The 17,348-nt window shown below is 30.6% G+C and overlaps 1 non-coding gene across 1 annotated transcript; it reads right to left on the reverse strand.

Moving 5' to 3' along the window:
- Positions 1-858: 858 nt before the first annotated feature.
- On the reverse strand, positions 859-932 carry TRNAR-UCG. Its single transcript has one exon. It is a non-coding gene; the product is annotated as a tRNA-Arg (tRNA).
- Positions 933-17,348: the final 16,416 nt, after the last annotated feature.

A 17,348-nucleotide genomic window follows, 5' to 3' on the forward strand; every position in this document is an offset into this window, starting at 1 on the left:
ATTGTAAGTCTATATAGTATATTATAATATAATATAATATAGTTGTAATTTTTAATTATATTATAAATGAAATATTATTATTTATTATATAATCTTATATTAACCATTTTAATATTATTATTATATTCTATATCATAATTATATACTATATTATATTATAATAATTTTATTACATTATATTACATTTTATGTATTATATTAATTATATTGATATATAAAATATTAGTGTTATATATAACATAAGGATCATTTTGTGAACATGAAAATATTCATGTTTCATTGCATAGTATTATTAAAATTACAACTAAATAAATAAATTAACTTTTTTCATTCTATTACCTTTACTATTCTCAGTCTCATTATTATCACTATTCTCATTCTCATTATTATTGCCTTACTGCAATCAAACGCACATAATTTGGGATAAAAGGAATCCAAATTCCCACCTCACCTCCTACGATCTCATTACTCACGAGTTTTCAGACTTCTAGGTCAAAAACTATACCATCAGTTGAGGAAAAAAAAAGAAAAAAGAAAAGAAAAGAAAAGAAGCAGTGCCACCAGTCTTCACTGGGCATCACAGGACACAAAGGAGGCGCTGTATTTGGAATTATTCCAAAAGCAAGCCCTCCATTTGGATTTTGGACTCTTATGTGCTAGCAGGCTTCACTGAGCAAGGAAGTATTTTTCAGAACACAAAATAGAAATTTTTTTTTTTTTTTTTTTAAAGATTGACGGATTCATATGGTTTGTTAAACGAGAAAAATTAAAACAAAACACAACAGCAGCTTCACAATGAAACTTACCACAAGTAAAAATTAACACAAGCAAAATAGAAAACGAAACAAGCAATCGGGTCGACCACAGTGGGAGTCGAACCCACGACCTTTTGATCCGAAGTCAAACGCGCTAATCCACTGCGCTATGCGGTCCATTTGTTATGTCTTTTAAATATTTAATTAATACTGGAAAATACATGATACATAAAACCGAAGCATGCCTTTATATATTTGTCTGTTTTCAAACAATTGCTTCTGTATCGTCCTAATTGTCTGTTTACAAACAAGACTTAACGTATATTGTTCTCCCCAGTTGTCACTAACCATCATCTTTATCTCAATCTTAAGCTAAAAATAAAAGGTGAACACAAAAAATCATGAAGTACTACTCAAACTCAATCGTCCTTTCAGATGAATAGCTGTATTGTTCATCTCCGTGAAGTGACGTGATCTGCCTAACGTCACAGTCCAAACCAATTGTCCAGGCTGGTTCTAACTCATCAATTATATATATATATATATATATATATATATATATATGCATTCCAAAATAAGCTGCCAAGTTCACATTGTTCTCATCAGTTTCAGATTAACATACTTATGGAGACAAAATACCAATTCATTTTCTTTTATGCTAGTAACAAAAACCTATTCATTTAAGGACAGCAACTTTTCTTGAACCAAATTAACGCGGTGACTTACATAAATCCAAATAGTTACACATTGTGCAAATTGAAATACTCTAAGAGTAGTGTAGAATAGAACTTACATAAATCCAAATAGTTACACATTGTGCAAATTGAAATACTCTAAAGAGTAGTGTAGAGTAGAACTAGTCACCTACACGCGTCCTAGATTTACAAAGCCAATGGCTCAAATGAATTGCCATTTGATTTGTTTGGAAAACATCACTTTCGGATGACTTGATTACACAGCAAAGTTTGGTCATGTGGTCCTATTGTTACTTGTTAGGCAGCCTTACCCGGTTAGGCCTGCTTATGAGCATACCTAAACACATAAACCAAGACCCAACACCAACATGCTTTTTTTTTTTTTCAAAAAAGTAATAAGAAAGCTCATAAACTGTAATTCGTTATAAACTGTGCCTAGCTACACAAGTATTATAAGCAATATCCATAAGACTAATTTTGCTGCTAGTACTCTAAATTTCGACTTGTATAAGGCCTCGTTCGTTTCGCTGATTCGAGTTTAGAATTCGAGTTTTGCTACAGTAAAAAGCTCTCACAAACAATCATATCTAACTTTTTTGCTACAGTAAAAAGCTCTCACATACAATCACATCTCAACTCGAATTCTAAACTCGAATCAGCGAAATGAACGAGGTTAATTTGGTTCGCAAAGCTCTATTATAAGTTAAGTTCTTAAAATTTAGAAGTCGTTAAACTACTGGCTGATTTAGCTTCCCTTAGAATTTAATAAATTTTATTTTTGTTATGCAATTAACACATAATCACTTGTAACTTAAAAAGATCATTTATAAAATCACACTTACTACTTAAATATACAGACTGTTATTTTTAATAATTATTTATTTTTTATTATTATGTTGCTAAATACACGTGCTGCTGTTCGGAACTAAGGGTGCGTTTGAAATTTATTTTAAAATGATTTTATTTTCAATAAAAAAGTAAAAATGAGATTGTTTTAAAAATCATTCTGAAACTAATTCTGAGATTGTATTTGGTTAATTTTTTTAAGAGATTGTTTTGAGTACAATAAAAAAGTAAAATCGTACTTATTAATTAATATATTATAATATTATTAATAAGTACTAAAAAATGAAAGCAGAAAAGTGAAAACAACTTTTAACTGTTTTTAATTCTTTTTAAAAAACTACTCTCATTATTTTCGTTTTTATTTTTTGCTTCTCGAAATATGTTAGAACCGTTTTTAAAAACGGTTCCAAACACATACTAAGTTTTACATCTTGTTTTTTTTTTTTTTTTTTTTTTTTTTTTTTTTTTTGGGGGAAAAAACAAGGTAGTAACAGTATAGCACTTTAAGAATATAAGGTATTGATTAACTTCACATCTGTTAGGGTGAAAAGACAAAATAAAATCACCGGTAATTTTTTTCTTTTTTTTTGTTAGAACAGTAATTTTATATTTTTAAATATTAAATTTGTATTAAAAATTATATATTTTATATACATTTTTAATTTGATGTCTTTTGATCAGATTTATCAATTAAAAATTGACTCTACCCAATGGGATCTCCTAATGGAGAAAATTTCTATAAAATGATGTATTAAAATTGATAGAAGATTTCACCCAGGAAAAATAATGGTACGAGGTAAACCTTTTTCTAATAATGCCAAACAGCTGTGTCTTGTCAATATATAAGATGACTAAAATATCACTGTCTAATTTGAGAAGCTTCCTTAAGTATGTTTATGTTTGATGTATGTAGACAATCTTGAATAATCTATGAAAATGTATAGGTGTATATCGAAATGAAGCATGACATATTGGATTTAGCAAATCAGTTTCCAAGAAATTGTTACAAAACAAAAATCTGTGCGTGGAAAAATCTTTGCATCCGTCATGATCTATTTGAAACAGAAATTAATCTAAATAAGACGTCTTAATCCGAGTAAAGTACTCCCATGTTTGGCTTTTCATGGGATTTTCAAATTTTAATGATGGCTTATTCTAATTACATTATCACTTTCTCAGAACGTCATGGATCACGCAAGTGTGGGGATACAGAAGAACGCCATGGCGGCTATCTCCCCCTTATATTGCGGGATCCATGACTCACACACTAAACGCCAAAGAAAAATTATCTTACATAGTAGATCTTGAGTAATATTGCATTTTCTTATGCCATATTTGCATGCACAATTTTTCTAGATATATATATATATATATATATATATATATTTATAGGTTTTTTTGGGGAAAAAGAACGAGAAAGAAAGAATGTGTTCTTTATTTGTTTTTATCGAAAATAAGTTATATATAAGATGGCGCAGAAGACCAAATTTATTTACATGAATTGTCTTCAATATTATTACCATCCTCGATCGGTTGATATTACTTTCACTCTTTTTTTTTTTTTTTTTGAGGTGATGACTTTCAGTTTTATGGGGTTTTTTTTTCTTCTTCCATTCTATTAATATTTATCTACTTGAGAGGCTATAACCCTGGAATAGGATCATTATGGGTAAAACTCTGTCAACGGATTGCTACCATATGATGTGATACATCACGAGTTCTTCATTCCAAAAACCTAGCCCATCAAAAGTTGTTTTATCATCAAATTGCTATTGAGTTTATTAAACTCAAACACACACGCATCTATATAATAGAAATGGCAATCCTTCCCACTGTTCACGGTGTTTTAGTTGAAAAGTGTACAGTAATAATTATAAGGGTGACAATTCGTGTTAGTAGATCGTGTTTGTGTCAATATATTTATTAATTGTGTCATAAAATATCAACTCAAACACGACTTATTTATTAAACGTGTTCAAAATATCAATCCAAACACGACCTATTTATTAATCATGTCAATCCATATAACACGTTTAAATTAATATATTGAATAAATAACTAATATAATAATGACTTATTTAACACGGTCATGACGGGTTTAACATGTTATTGATCAATTTATCTTTTCCTTTAAGAAAAATAAATGAATTTTACCTACAAATATTAAAATTCACATTATTTGTATTTAATATGTCATATAAACATTTATGTTATATCATATATCATTAGATTACAGATGACACATATAGTTAATCGTGTCAATTCGTGTTAGGAGGTCAACCCTAACCCAACTCATTTATTAATCGTGACAACCCAATTATGATCCTAACTCATTTATACTAAACTAAACACATTAACTTCGTACGGATTTCGAATTGTGTGGTCGTATCATTACTCGGATTGCCAGCCCTAATAATAAATAGTGCAGCACTGTCTTTTTTTTTCTTGTAACGCTCATGTGTCTGTCAGCGTCGTAGTTAGTCACTATTCCTAAACAGTGGCTACACTGTTCTTAAACAATGATCGCTTTGTTTTTTTTTTTTTTTTTTTTTCCTTCAAAATTTTGTTCTCTTATCACTTTAGTTCTATTTTCCCCTTTTTTTAGCTACTTGTCCTTAAATTTAATTTTTTTTAGACTTTTTTATGTTTCTAATAATGATACCGTAATTAAAATTTAATACACAAATGCGTAACACGTGTTTTTTATCTAGTAGATAGAAAAGTGTCAATCTAAAATTTTATTATGATGTCTTAAAATGTAGCAGAGAGAAGTAGTGTTGGAACTTTGGGCCGGCCTGAGACCCGAATTTTTTGGGCTTGGCGGGTAGGCCCAAATGCCGGCCCGTCCAACTTTATTTCTCAGGCTCAGGCTCGAGCAGCTAAAAAATGTACAACTCGCCGGAGCCCGCCGCCGTGTTATCGCCGTTCGCCGGAATTTTTTTGAATTTTTTCGGTAAGGCCTGATATGCCCGAAGCCCGAGCCCGGTCAGCGGATCAATTTTTTACCATTGGAGCCCGACCTGACCCGAAGCCCGAACTGCCCGACCACAACGGCTATTTTTTTGCCCGAGCCCTCCCGAACCTGACCGGCTAAAAAAAACTAGCCGTTGGATTCGAATTTAGGGGAAAAAAATTAATTTTTTAACCCACATTTTTTTTTTATAAATACCCCCCATCCCCCACACATTTTCCTCACTCAAACTCTCTCAATCCCTCTCAATTTTTCTCAATCTCTCTCAGTTTCTCTCAATCTTTCTCAATCTCTTAAATCTCTCTCATAATTTTTCTAAAAACTATCACAATATCCTAAAGCTCTCTCTATCTCACTCTCTCAAATCGTTCTTATTTTTTTATAATGAATTCTTTTGGTTATAGTGGTATTTCCGTTGATGCCCAACACAACGTGGATGAAGGGCAATTTCCCACTAATGAATTTATTACACATGAATCTGTTAATCCGAGCCCTGGTGGACGTACTGGAGGTCATGGTCACAATGGTGGTGGGCGTGGAGAAGCGTCGAGTGCAAGTGCGACTGCGTCTGCAAATGTTGCAACCTCCAGGAGGAATTGCAGGCGCACCTCGACAATTTGGGATCACTTCAACACAATTGAGGAGATCGACAGTGAAGGTAACACTAAACATATAGCTCAATGTAAATATTGTTTATCTAAATTACAAGGTGACACTATTCACGGTACCACACACTTGAGAAGACACTCCGAAAAGTGTCTTCAAAAGCTTAGCTAGTCCAGCGAACCCGAACTCCGCCAAACACAATTATCTTTTGATCGCCCAACCGGTGGTCTAACTACTTAGAAATATGATATGCAAGTAGATCGTATGGAAGTTGCGCGAATGATAACTGTATTAGGTCAACCACTTAGTTTTGTAGAGCATCCTAATTAGCAATGATATTTTAAAGTTACACATAATCGTAATGCACAATTCACTTCAAAAACTACTCTTAGGAAAGATTTATTAAAATTATTTAAAAAAGAAAAAGAAGCATTAATAAACCTTTTACACTTGACTAGCGGGTGCGTTGCGTTAACGGCAGATATTTAGTATGCCGTTGTCAATAAAGATTGTTTAGCTGTAAGTGGACATTACTTTAAAAGATTTGATTTAGATAAGAGAATATTAGGTTTTACATGTGTTTTAGGATCACAAAGCTCTGATTTAATATATAATATAATTTTAAATATAATTGATGAATTTAGATTAAAAGATAAAGTAATGGCTATAACATTAGATAATACAGTAAATACTAAAGCAATGGAGTACTTCAAAAATGATTTAAGTTTATTCGGTGATAGTACTATTTTCGACCAATGTTGTGCATGCTACGTAATTCATTTAATAGTTAAATCCGATTTAAAAGAAATGGGTACTCACATTAAAAGAATTAGAGACTGTATTGCATGGATTCAAGATAGTAACCAAAGAGAACAAGATTGGTTTAGATTCTTATAAGCATTAAATATACCTCCTAGAGCATTAGCCTTAGATATGCCTGTAAGATGGAACTCAACTTATATTAAGCTTCAACAATGCATCCCCTATAAGGATGCTATAATAGACTATATCTGTGCAAAATTAGGAACATGACATATAGACACATATGATTGGTAAATTGTCAAAGTTTTGTATCAATTTTTAGGTAGGTTTCATGAAGTTACTTTAAAACTTAGCGGAACATATTACCCAACATCACCTTTATATGTGTCTATCCATTTTGTCGAAGTTTTGTATCAATTTTTAGGGCGGATCCAATCTTATGAGTTCCTATCCATTTTGTGGAAAAGAAATTTAAAAAATATTGGTCTAAGTTGTCTTTGTTGTATGGTTTAGGTACTATTTTTGATCATAGATTAAAATTAGACGGTTTAGAAAGTAGTTTAAAAAACTTAGGTGAATTTTTAGGCATCAATTGTTCGGACCAATTTCTAACAATAAAGGAAAAAATATTTTCGATCTATAGTAAATATGAGAATAGGTTTAGAAGCACAAACTCTAGAGTATTAAGAACCGCAACAACAAGATGAAAACCTGCATTCATTCTTGAATGTTTTCGGGTTGAAGAAGAAGAAGAAGACAACTCAAACAGAAGCTGGGAGTGGATTTTCATCAACATGTGGCAGCAGCGGTGGCGGCTTCAACGAGCTTATGGCGTATCTCAGTGAGAGCTTAATAATCGACGGTACTAGAGAATCATTTGACTTAGTTAAATAGTAGAGGACACGAGCATTAACTTGGCCAATCCTAACTCAATTGGTAATAGATATATTTTTGATCTCAGTCTCCACTGTTTCATCTGAACAAGCCTTTAGTACGACAGAATGAATACTTGAGGAACGCCGAAACACATTACAAAGGGACATTGTTGAAGCCTTGGTTTGCATTAAGGATTGGGATAGTGCCGATCAACGTTTACAGGATACAATTTCACCGACAAGTCAAGAATGGATCGATGAATTTAATAGATTAACATTTAATTTTGAAGCCAATCCTTCAGCTTCAAATTAAATTGTAAATTTGTAATTTATAAATATGTATTTGCTTTTGACATTGTAATTGTATAATTAGACTTTATAAGTTAGTGAAATTTGTAATTCGTCACAAAATGATTGCACTCTTTTTTTCTTACCAAGTTTTTATCCCAATTGGGTTTTTCTTGGTAAGATTTTTAACGATGCACTCATGAATTACGAATTTAAAAATCAATATACAAAATTAATTTATTAAATTGTGTTAATAATGTGTGTTGAATGTTGATTTTAGTTTTTATATAATTTTAATACAAAATAACTTAATAATTAAAAAATATAAACAAAAATATTTTCGGGCATTCCGGGCGGGCTCGGGCAGCAAAAGCCAGGCTCGTGGTCCGTCCACGGGCCTTCTTGAGCTCGGGCGGGCGGCTCAAAAATTTTAAGCAGGGCAGGTCAGGCATTGAACAAAAAATTAATATTTTTAAACGGTCACAGGCGGCCTGTTCAAAGTTCGAGAAGTCAATAAAAACACATATAAATATATATAGAAAAAGGTGCCTCTGGTCTTAGTTGATATTTATTAATTACTCCTGGTATAGCTCACAAAATTATAGCTTCTAAACCGTTGACATGCTTTCAATGTTTCACGTGTTCCCTTTATAGCTACATGTTTGAAAACTTGGTATGGAGTTTAAAAGCGTTGACATATTTTAACGGGTCAACGTCTGGCAACAAAAGATAGCCGAACATTAAATTACTCTATATAAGTTTCCGCTTGAAAAGTAACCCTAGTTATAATTCCTTAATTTGGTTCATTAATTTACTTGCATCTTTATTTTCTTATGCATTCTTTTGAAAAGGCGACTATTTACTTTTTATTTCTTATTTGGTATCCATTGCCCCCCAAAATCTTGGGAGCATAATTTTATATACTAGTACTCTAAGCATTAGCAACTTGGCTGTTGTATTAATGTGTATATATTCGACGAATGGGCACATTCTGACAATTCTAGGCGTTAGCTAGATTGAATTTTAATTAGGTTAATGAGTGCACAAAGAAATGAGCCAGCATAACCTTTAATATTCTTATTATTATTATTTTAAAATAGCGTGCTTGATAGCCTATTGAATGTGACGACCTAAGAAAACTAACTAATTAAAGTCAGTTTTCCCATCACTTAAAAGAGAATTATGAATTCCATAAAAAAAAATTATGAATAAATATAATTGACTTGCTAATGATGCCAATCGAACTCCATAAATCATCTGACAATGCTAGAATAAATTATCCGTGCAAGTTTTCACGTGGTGGCTAATTATTAGTGCTGAAAGTAATATTAATCTATGAGTACTGCCCACGTTTTGAACCATAAATTAATTAAAACAACTAGCTAGATCAAAGCTTTATGATCATCCGCTAAATATTTAACACAGAAATAGAATCCGCACCATGCGCAAAGCAAATTCAATAAAGCGAAATTCTTGATTCTTCTTGACATTTTCTTTTTATCGTTCTAATACGTGGTGGTGGTGTATTAATTAAGACTTAAGACATGATACAACTGCAAGACAGCAATTTGCATCTCACGTTAGATTGCGATTTTTCTTCATGCACAACCATCTTTTTCACAGTCATGAGCCTGATCTAATATAATTAATGAAAAACCTATAGTCAATTTCATTAATTTAATTTGAGAAATCCAAGACATTAATTGCATATTACACTGTTGTTAGATTTCCTTTTCGCTCTCAAACTAGCTAGTAACATGTGGGAAAACAAGTTTGGACGCTTTCTTTCTTATTTATAGTTTTGATCTTGCACTTTTGACAAATTGTAATATTTAGGCCTTGTTAACTTCACGGATTCGAGTTTTCAATTTGAGCTGAGATGTGATATTTTCTGAGAGCTTTTCACTGTAGTAGAAAAAGTTATATGTGATATTTTCTGAGAATTTTTTACTGTAGAAATCTAAAATTGAAAACTCAAATCGGTGAAATGAACGAGGCCTTAGTTTAGTAAATATCTGAACACACGAGAGACACATATGCACATTATTAGCAATGGACGACCTTAACGTGTTTCTTTGTGTTGATAGCAGGAAACAGATAGCGGCATTAGTTATATGGAGAAATTGGCTAATTAGAAACCAAAAAAAAAAATGTTACTAAGTTATTAATTATTAGAGTGATTAACTAATTTTACACATGCGCGCGGTATGCTGTTCATTGCTGTTTGTGATATAGTTTTTATTCATTTATTTATTTCCTTTTACTTTATCCTAACATTGATGGCGTCCCTTGTAAATAGCGTGCCAGTTTGTTAATGTTTTCAAAATGATTTTGTTTTTAATAAAAAAGTAAAAATGATATTGTTTTGAGAATCATTTTAGGACAGATTTTAAAATTATGTTTGATTGGCTTTTTAAGAGATTGTTTTGAGTATAATAAAAAAGTGAAATCGTCTTTGGTTATAATTATTAATTAATATATTATAACGTTGTTGACAAGTACTAGGAAATGAAAACAGAAAAGAGAAAATAACTTTTAACCATTTTTTAATTCCTTCACAAAAATCATTCTTACTAATTTTTGTTTTTGTTTTCAAAATATTTGCTAAACAGACACAGTTTGAAGATCGTTTTCATTTTCGTGCCTCTAAAGGTGTGCAAAAACATTTTCAAAAATAAGAAGAAATTAATTCCAAACGCACCCAATATGTCTAGCAAGCTATAGTAAACAGATCAAACATATCTTGTTAATTAATATACCTTATTGTATATTTTATAGATAGACTGAATTTCCACAATGATTTCCACTCTCAAACTCATACAAGTACTATACGTTCCATTTTTTTTTTTTTTGGATAACTATTCATTCCATGCAGGTTTCAGAACTAAATATCATAGCTACGACTTTTGAAATAAACTTGTAACTTTGCATGCATTGATTGAAGAAAGAAAAAGGTATAATCTCCTTTTCACTTATATATAATCCCAAAGGAATTTACATAATAACTAGATCGATCGATCTAGAAACCCACAACATGAGGACTGATGAATATTAATAGTCAATCACAAACGTGAGAATTTTAAATATTGCTTGCAGCTTACTCCTAATTATATTAATGTTTTGATCTGGTGGTTGAATGAATAATTCGTTGAACAAAAAAGAAACTTAACTGGGATATTATTGTTGTTTGCTCTTCAGCACCCCGATAACGACCAATTCACTGTTGGATAGCGTATTCGTTTGAAGGGGAAATATATCACATTTGTTAGTACTTTTCAATGAATGTGAACTTTAATTTCTTTTTTAAGCACGATTATTTGATTGCTGATAAAATAAAAGGTAGTGTCGGGCCCACAATGTTTTGAAGTCGAACCACCATGCATGCATTTGACTTATTATATCGTGGAAATTGGAAGGGATATGGAAGCTAACAAATTTATTATCGTGGAAGGTCGAGCTAGCTATAGAAAGTTGAATTTGAAACCAAATAGAAGATTACACTAAAAAAATATTTGATTTTTCACAAATTTGACGGCTGAAATTACCACTTGCTTCTCATTAGACGCCAATTAAAATTGGATTATATTCTCAAATCATTTTCGTTGACAGTGAGCTATCTGAAATTCGGTCGTCAGTTTCTTGCTGTACAAAGAGATATATAATGATCAGGTAGTTTTGACCATATGCAATACTCACCTTTAGCTATGGGCTATACTAGAATTCAACATTTCCCGCCTCCTTAATTTTTTCTTTTCTTTATCTGCTTTTTGTCATGATCATGTCTTGTCTTATTTACGTATTTCTTAGCATTTTCCAACTTATCATATGGTGTTACGCACATGCTGAGGTCTTATAATTGCGGCTGCATTGCATAAGAACTTTTTTGGTTCCCGGAAAAGAAGGCCGGGAACCAAAAATATCAAAATCTATGGCTGTGTGGGTCCATATGGCTGTGGGTCTTATATCAGGTCTTATAATCTATGGCTGTGGGTCCATATGTTCCACAATAGAGAAATCCCAATTCAATTGCGATATCTGAGAAGAAGGCCTATAACTGGGGCAAAATCAGTCTTTGGGATTCTTTTTGTCTCGATAGAGTGATACATAGTACTTAAAATCTCAAAATGTATGGATCTATTGTTTAATTGTTGGTGTCTCAATTGACATCTAACCAATGCTACATCATCTCATGATAAGTACAAAAAATTTTATTAAAAACCAGTTTAAATTTACACGAAGTAACATAATATCATTAGTTAGATACCAATTGAAACACTACAATTAAATAGAAGATATGAATCTAAAATATATACACACACGCTAGATACCCAATTCTCTATGTTTTTTTTTCCCTTAAGAGTTTAGGATACCAAATTATAATCCTAACCTTTTATATCAATTCTGAGTTCTCATTCTTTTATTAACCGGTGTTTTATTTATAAAAAGCCAACAACTTAAAATAGATACAAAAATAATAAGGGTTAGAATCAAGATCCTTTAATATACAATTCAACCGTTGTACTTTCAAAGAGGGGAGTCGTAATATTCTTTTTTGTTCAGACTTGTACTTTTCTTTATTTTCTCCTTCTATTCCAAATAAATTTGTTCAGAGAACGAGAGGTCAGATCATAACTGATTCTAATTGATCTAGTAATTTAAATTGATGAATAATTAATGACTTGAGACAGGCCTCGTTCACTTCGCGGATTCGAGTTTTCAATTCGAACTGAGATGTGATATTTTCTGAGAGCTTTTCACTGTAGTAAAAAAAGTTAGATGTGACATTTTCTAAGAGCTTTTTACTGTAGAAACTTAAAACTGAAAACTCGAATCGGTGAAATGAACGAGGCATAAAAGGTTTTAGCTATAATTGTGAGATTACGTAAAATGTTATTTATGTAATATATAGTGTTTGTTTGACCTAATCAAACCGGCCCGTTTTATTGGTAGAAAAGCTTTCAACCTAATCAACTTAATTGTTTTCCATATACGTTCTTCAAATAAATGATCCGCATGAGCAAAAACAATAATAAAATGCTGAAATGATTAGGTGTATGATTGAGTTTATTATTTTTTCTGAACAAAGGTGTTGAAATTATACAAGCATGATTAGTTTATTGACAATTTATTACTTTTATGTTATTTTATAATTTGGCTACTTAATATTTTATAAATTCATGATTATCTATATGTACATCTCCACATTTTTTGTACGTGGGGCAGTTACAAAGTTTTCATTGGTGGATTATATAGTGCACATTATTAATTATTGTTTTCGTAACCTTGCTGGTCGCCTATAGGGTATTGTAATTATTATATGCCAATTAAGAAAAATCCATCTATAAAAGACAGATTCGAAGCATCTGGATCAAGGTATTATTAGGCAAACTAATTAAAAATTGGTTAAGCTAATTAAACTGGTCATCGATGATGGCTTGATGCACGGTAGGAAATCCTTGTATTAAGAATATTTATATAACTAGGAAATTATTAAGGGGGTTTATTGCCAGAACTAGTATACTTCTCTTTCTTTCTAAAACCAGCGATTAATTAAAATTAAAATTTTAGTGATTACTTTTTACACTCCTTTTATAAATATTTCAAACAAATCTCTACAACGAATTAATTGTATTTTTTCCCCACAATATGCAATATGCTTTCAAAAAAATAACACCCTATTAGTAGTCATTTCTTCGTGAAGCAGAAAGCTAGAAAAAGTTCTAAAAAAAGAAAGAAAGAAAGCTAGAAAAAAAGAAAAATTATTAAAGTTGCCAAGTTGTAGGAAGCTTTCTCTACCCAACAAAAGGGAGAAAAAGAAAGAAATAATCATAATATATAAATTGCTTTTTATAGTAGGGTGTAGTGCATATGTCATGAATGTTAAATTTAATCAACATCACATTAAAATTTATAAATATGTAAAAAAATCTATTATTGAGGTATTACCGTTTCGTAGAATCTTACCAAAAAAAAAAAAAAAAAAAAAAAGAAGAAGCTGCTGACAATCACCATGACGATAGCTGGTAGCATTATGTATAAGTGATGAATGAAACCAAAAGATGATGAAAGTCATGATGAAAGTAACAGTAATAATGATGCTTTGCCGTATTATAAACGAATTTAGATCTTAATTAATATTGATCTACTTTACGATAAGCTTAAAAGTAGTTGTATTAATAAATAACAATTTGCTTGAATTTTCCAACTGAGAAATAAAATACGTAAAACCTCGATAATGAATGTGCAATAAATTAATAGTCTTGATTAAATAATCAATATTTCGGTTTCGACCTAAACCAATGTACTAAATTAATAATTTCGCTGAATTCATAAGATAATAATTTTTTTCTGAATCATTTAGAGCCTAATGAAAATATAAATTAATGATCAATCAAATACAAAAATATAAAATATATTTCTCTATAAAATTCATCATATTAAGGAGTTCTTTTTTATTCTAGGCTTTAAATTTGAAAAATATGCATACACTACAGAAAAATTTCTTTTTAGCGACGATATTCCACAGTTAAAAAGTCTTCGCTACGGACTTGTTGCTAAATAGATCTTTAGCGACGCCAATACTGTCGTCGCTGCTGAAACTCCTCCTCTAACGACAACAAAATTGTCTTTTTAAAAATGTTCTGTAGTCACTGAAAAGTTGTCCTAACATCTTATTTTATATAGAAGTTTTACTGTACATGGTAGAATAGCGACTAGGGTTTGCGAACTCAGTATTGGGGAAAATAAAAGTTTTAACACAAATATATTTTTGAGGTAACTCGGATTGTGACAATAGAAAGGGTCTGAGTTTTTTATGTTAAAACGGTTGGTGATTAAGGGAACAATTCCATCGCAGATTGTTTATTTTTCTTAGAAAGGGGAATTTAGTTGGCTGCACATAATCGTTATTTTGTTCGTTTTTCTTGCTTGTCTCATCACATACGTAGGATAAATTACATATCGTAAAAAATGATAATAATCATCCAAAAGGAAAACAAAACAGTAATAAGCTAGCTAGAGCTATATAAGAGCGTTTCTAACATCTGTTGCGTGTAAACCGAAATACAAGGATAAAGTATTATATATTGATTTTGATGGAACCAATAAGAACAAATAACAACAAATTATTAACTATGTTTAATCGCCTTATCACGTTTCAATTTGTTACCAGCACTCTTTTTTGTTCTTTTTTTTTTAATTACTGTTTTACTGACTTGGTTGAAGCAAGTTACGTAATAATTCCAAGAACTATGCTACAAAGTGAAGCCTCTAACTGTGCGTAATTTATTTTGCCATCAAAAGGCGATTAAAAATCTTTCCCTGAAAAAGAAAACGAAGAGAATCGATCGGCAAAGGCACCGGTAGCTAGAGACTGAGACATGTATTTGTCTTGTATATGAAATGCGAAGGGGTTAGATAAATATTTAGCATTATATATTATTTAATGGATATGTATATTTTTTTTATTGAGTTGGGATAAAATTATGAGTCTCTTATTGGGTGCATAAATGAAATTTTTTTAGAAATTTGCATTAGAAAATTAAAATTTCAAATTATGTGCTTCCATTGAGAGTAATCTCTGCCACTGCTTAAATCAACATATTATTAATTACTTATGAATTATAATTAGTATCTATTCAAGAATTTCCATGCAAATAATTTACATCAAAATATGAGGCTTCCAAGAAATTAGAAATCTTGGATTTGGACTGTTTTATAGACGCGGTGAAATTAATGGAACACAAAGTATACGATAGTATCTATGGACTATACATGAGATGTTTTTTTTTTAAAAAAAAAAAAAAAATTGTTTTATCTTTTTTATTTGAAAAGTAATTTGTACCTGAAAATGATTTACGTCATAACAAACATAGAAGGCCTCAAGAATGCATTGTTTTCCTACCCAAAGATAGAATATGTCTTAATTCTTTGATTATGCTTCTCACTAGTTTGACAGGTTGTAAAGACACACAATAAAAGAAAATTAAAAAAAAAAAAAAAAAAAGAAGAAGAGAGCAAATGCTTCTAGTATGTCACAGTTGTTTTCTTGTTTCCTTTTGCTGCACAATGTTTTTATTGTTGTGTTCTTATTTTATTATTTTTAATCATTTTGAAAGTATTTTAAAACCAACTTATTATTCCACCGATCTATATTTTAACGCCACATCCTTAAAGTGCTCTAGAATTTTTCGTCCCAACCTAATTAATTGTTACAAATTTTCTCATTACTCCTGACATATAAAACAACTTATTATAATTTGAGTCCATTTATTTAGTCCTTTTCTCCACTAAACAAGTTAACCCTCACCCTAATTTTGAGGAACAAAGTCAATAATAAAACTAACAACATATATAAACGTATTTTATTATAATAGCTAGAGCTAAGTACGTAGACTTAGTTTGCACTTAAAAAACGACAAGAAAATAATAACTAAACCGTAGACTCCGTCTTTTTTTTTTTTTTTCCCAAATATCTAGTTACTTTCTGGTGTAGTTTATAAAACCATATATGGTTTTATAAACCGGTTCCAATGCTGCCCCCAGACATTTATTGAGAGGCGGCAGACTTAGCAACACCCCGTTTCACAGAACTCTTCATAGTAACACAGCCGCGTGAAATTAATTCTCAAGTCAATTCTCCATTTATGTACGTAGGAAGATCATTCTCTGCTTTTTTTTTTTCTGGCTAAGAAAAATTCTTGGAGCATTTAAGGATCATTGTGGAAAAAAAAAATTGATTTTATAATACATTAGCGTTGCCTTCAAAAGAAAAATAACAAAAAAATTTCCCGTTTAAAAAATAAAAGCAATGCCATTGGACCTAAACTCCGAATACCGAAACATTGTTATTTTGCTTGACTGTCTTACCTGAAAGAGTATAACTATATACTTATATATTTCCTTTCTGTAAATTGTATGCAAGAGAGCTTACAAGACGTATTAAGTAAGCAATTAATCCTCGATTCAGCGAAAAAGAAGAGAAAAATCTGAAGGTTCATTTTGTTAACGCGTTAAAGTCAATGATTCTAATTTATTGACGGAAACTTTGTTAGAGAATAAATTTTTAAATTTAAATTCTTTAAGAGATTCAGATAAAAAACACTGTAGCAAAATTAGAATCACGAGTTTGAATACATCTCTCAAACATCCCCTCGGTGACTATATAGTTTATTTTCTATTAAAAAAAAGATTAATAGATAGCTCTTTTTTTTTAATTTACTATATTATTCTCTCTCTTTCCATATATTTCTCCTCAATTATCTCAGAGTGCATTTGATTGCAGTGAGAAAATGGTAATAGTAATGAGAATGAGACTGATAATGGTAATGAAATGGAAAAGAAAATTGATTCATTTATTTAGTTATAATTTTAGGAATACTATAGAATAAAACTTGAATATTTTTATATTAACAAAATTACCTTTATTATTATACATAACTAATTAATATAATATATAAAATGTAATATAATATAATAAAATTATTATTATATAATATATTAGATAATTATGATATAGAATATACTAATATTATTAAAATTGATAATATAA

This window comes from Morus notabilis, unplaced genomic scaffold (assembly GCF_000414095.1).
Source record: "Morus notabilis unplaced genomic scaffold, ASM41409v2 Scaffold80, whole genome shotgun sequence".
NCBI lineage: Eukaryota > Viridiplantae > Streptophyta > Magnoliopsida > Rosales > Moraceae > Morus > Morus notabilis.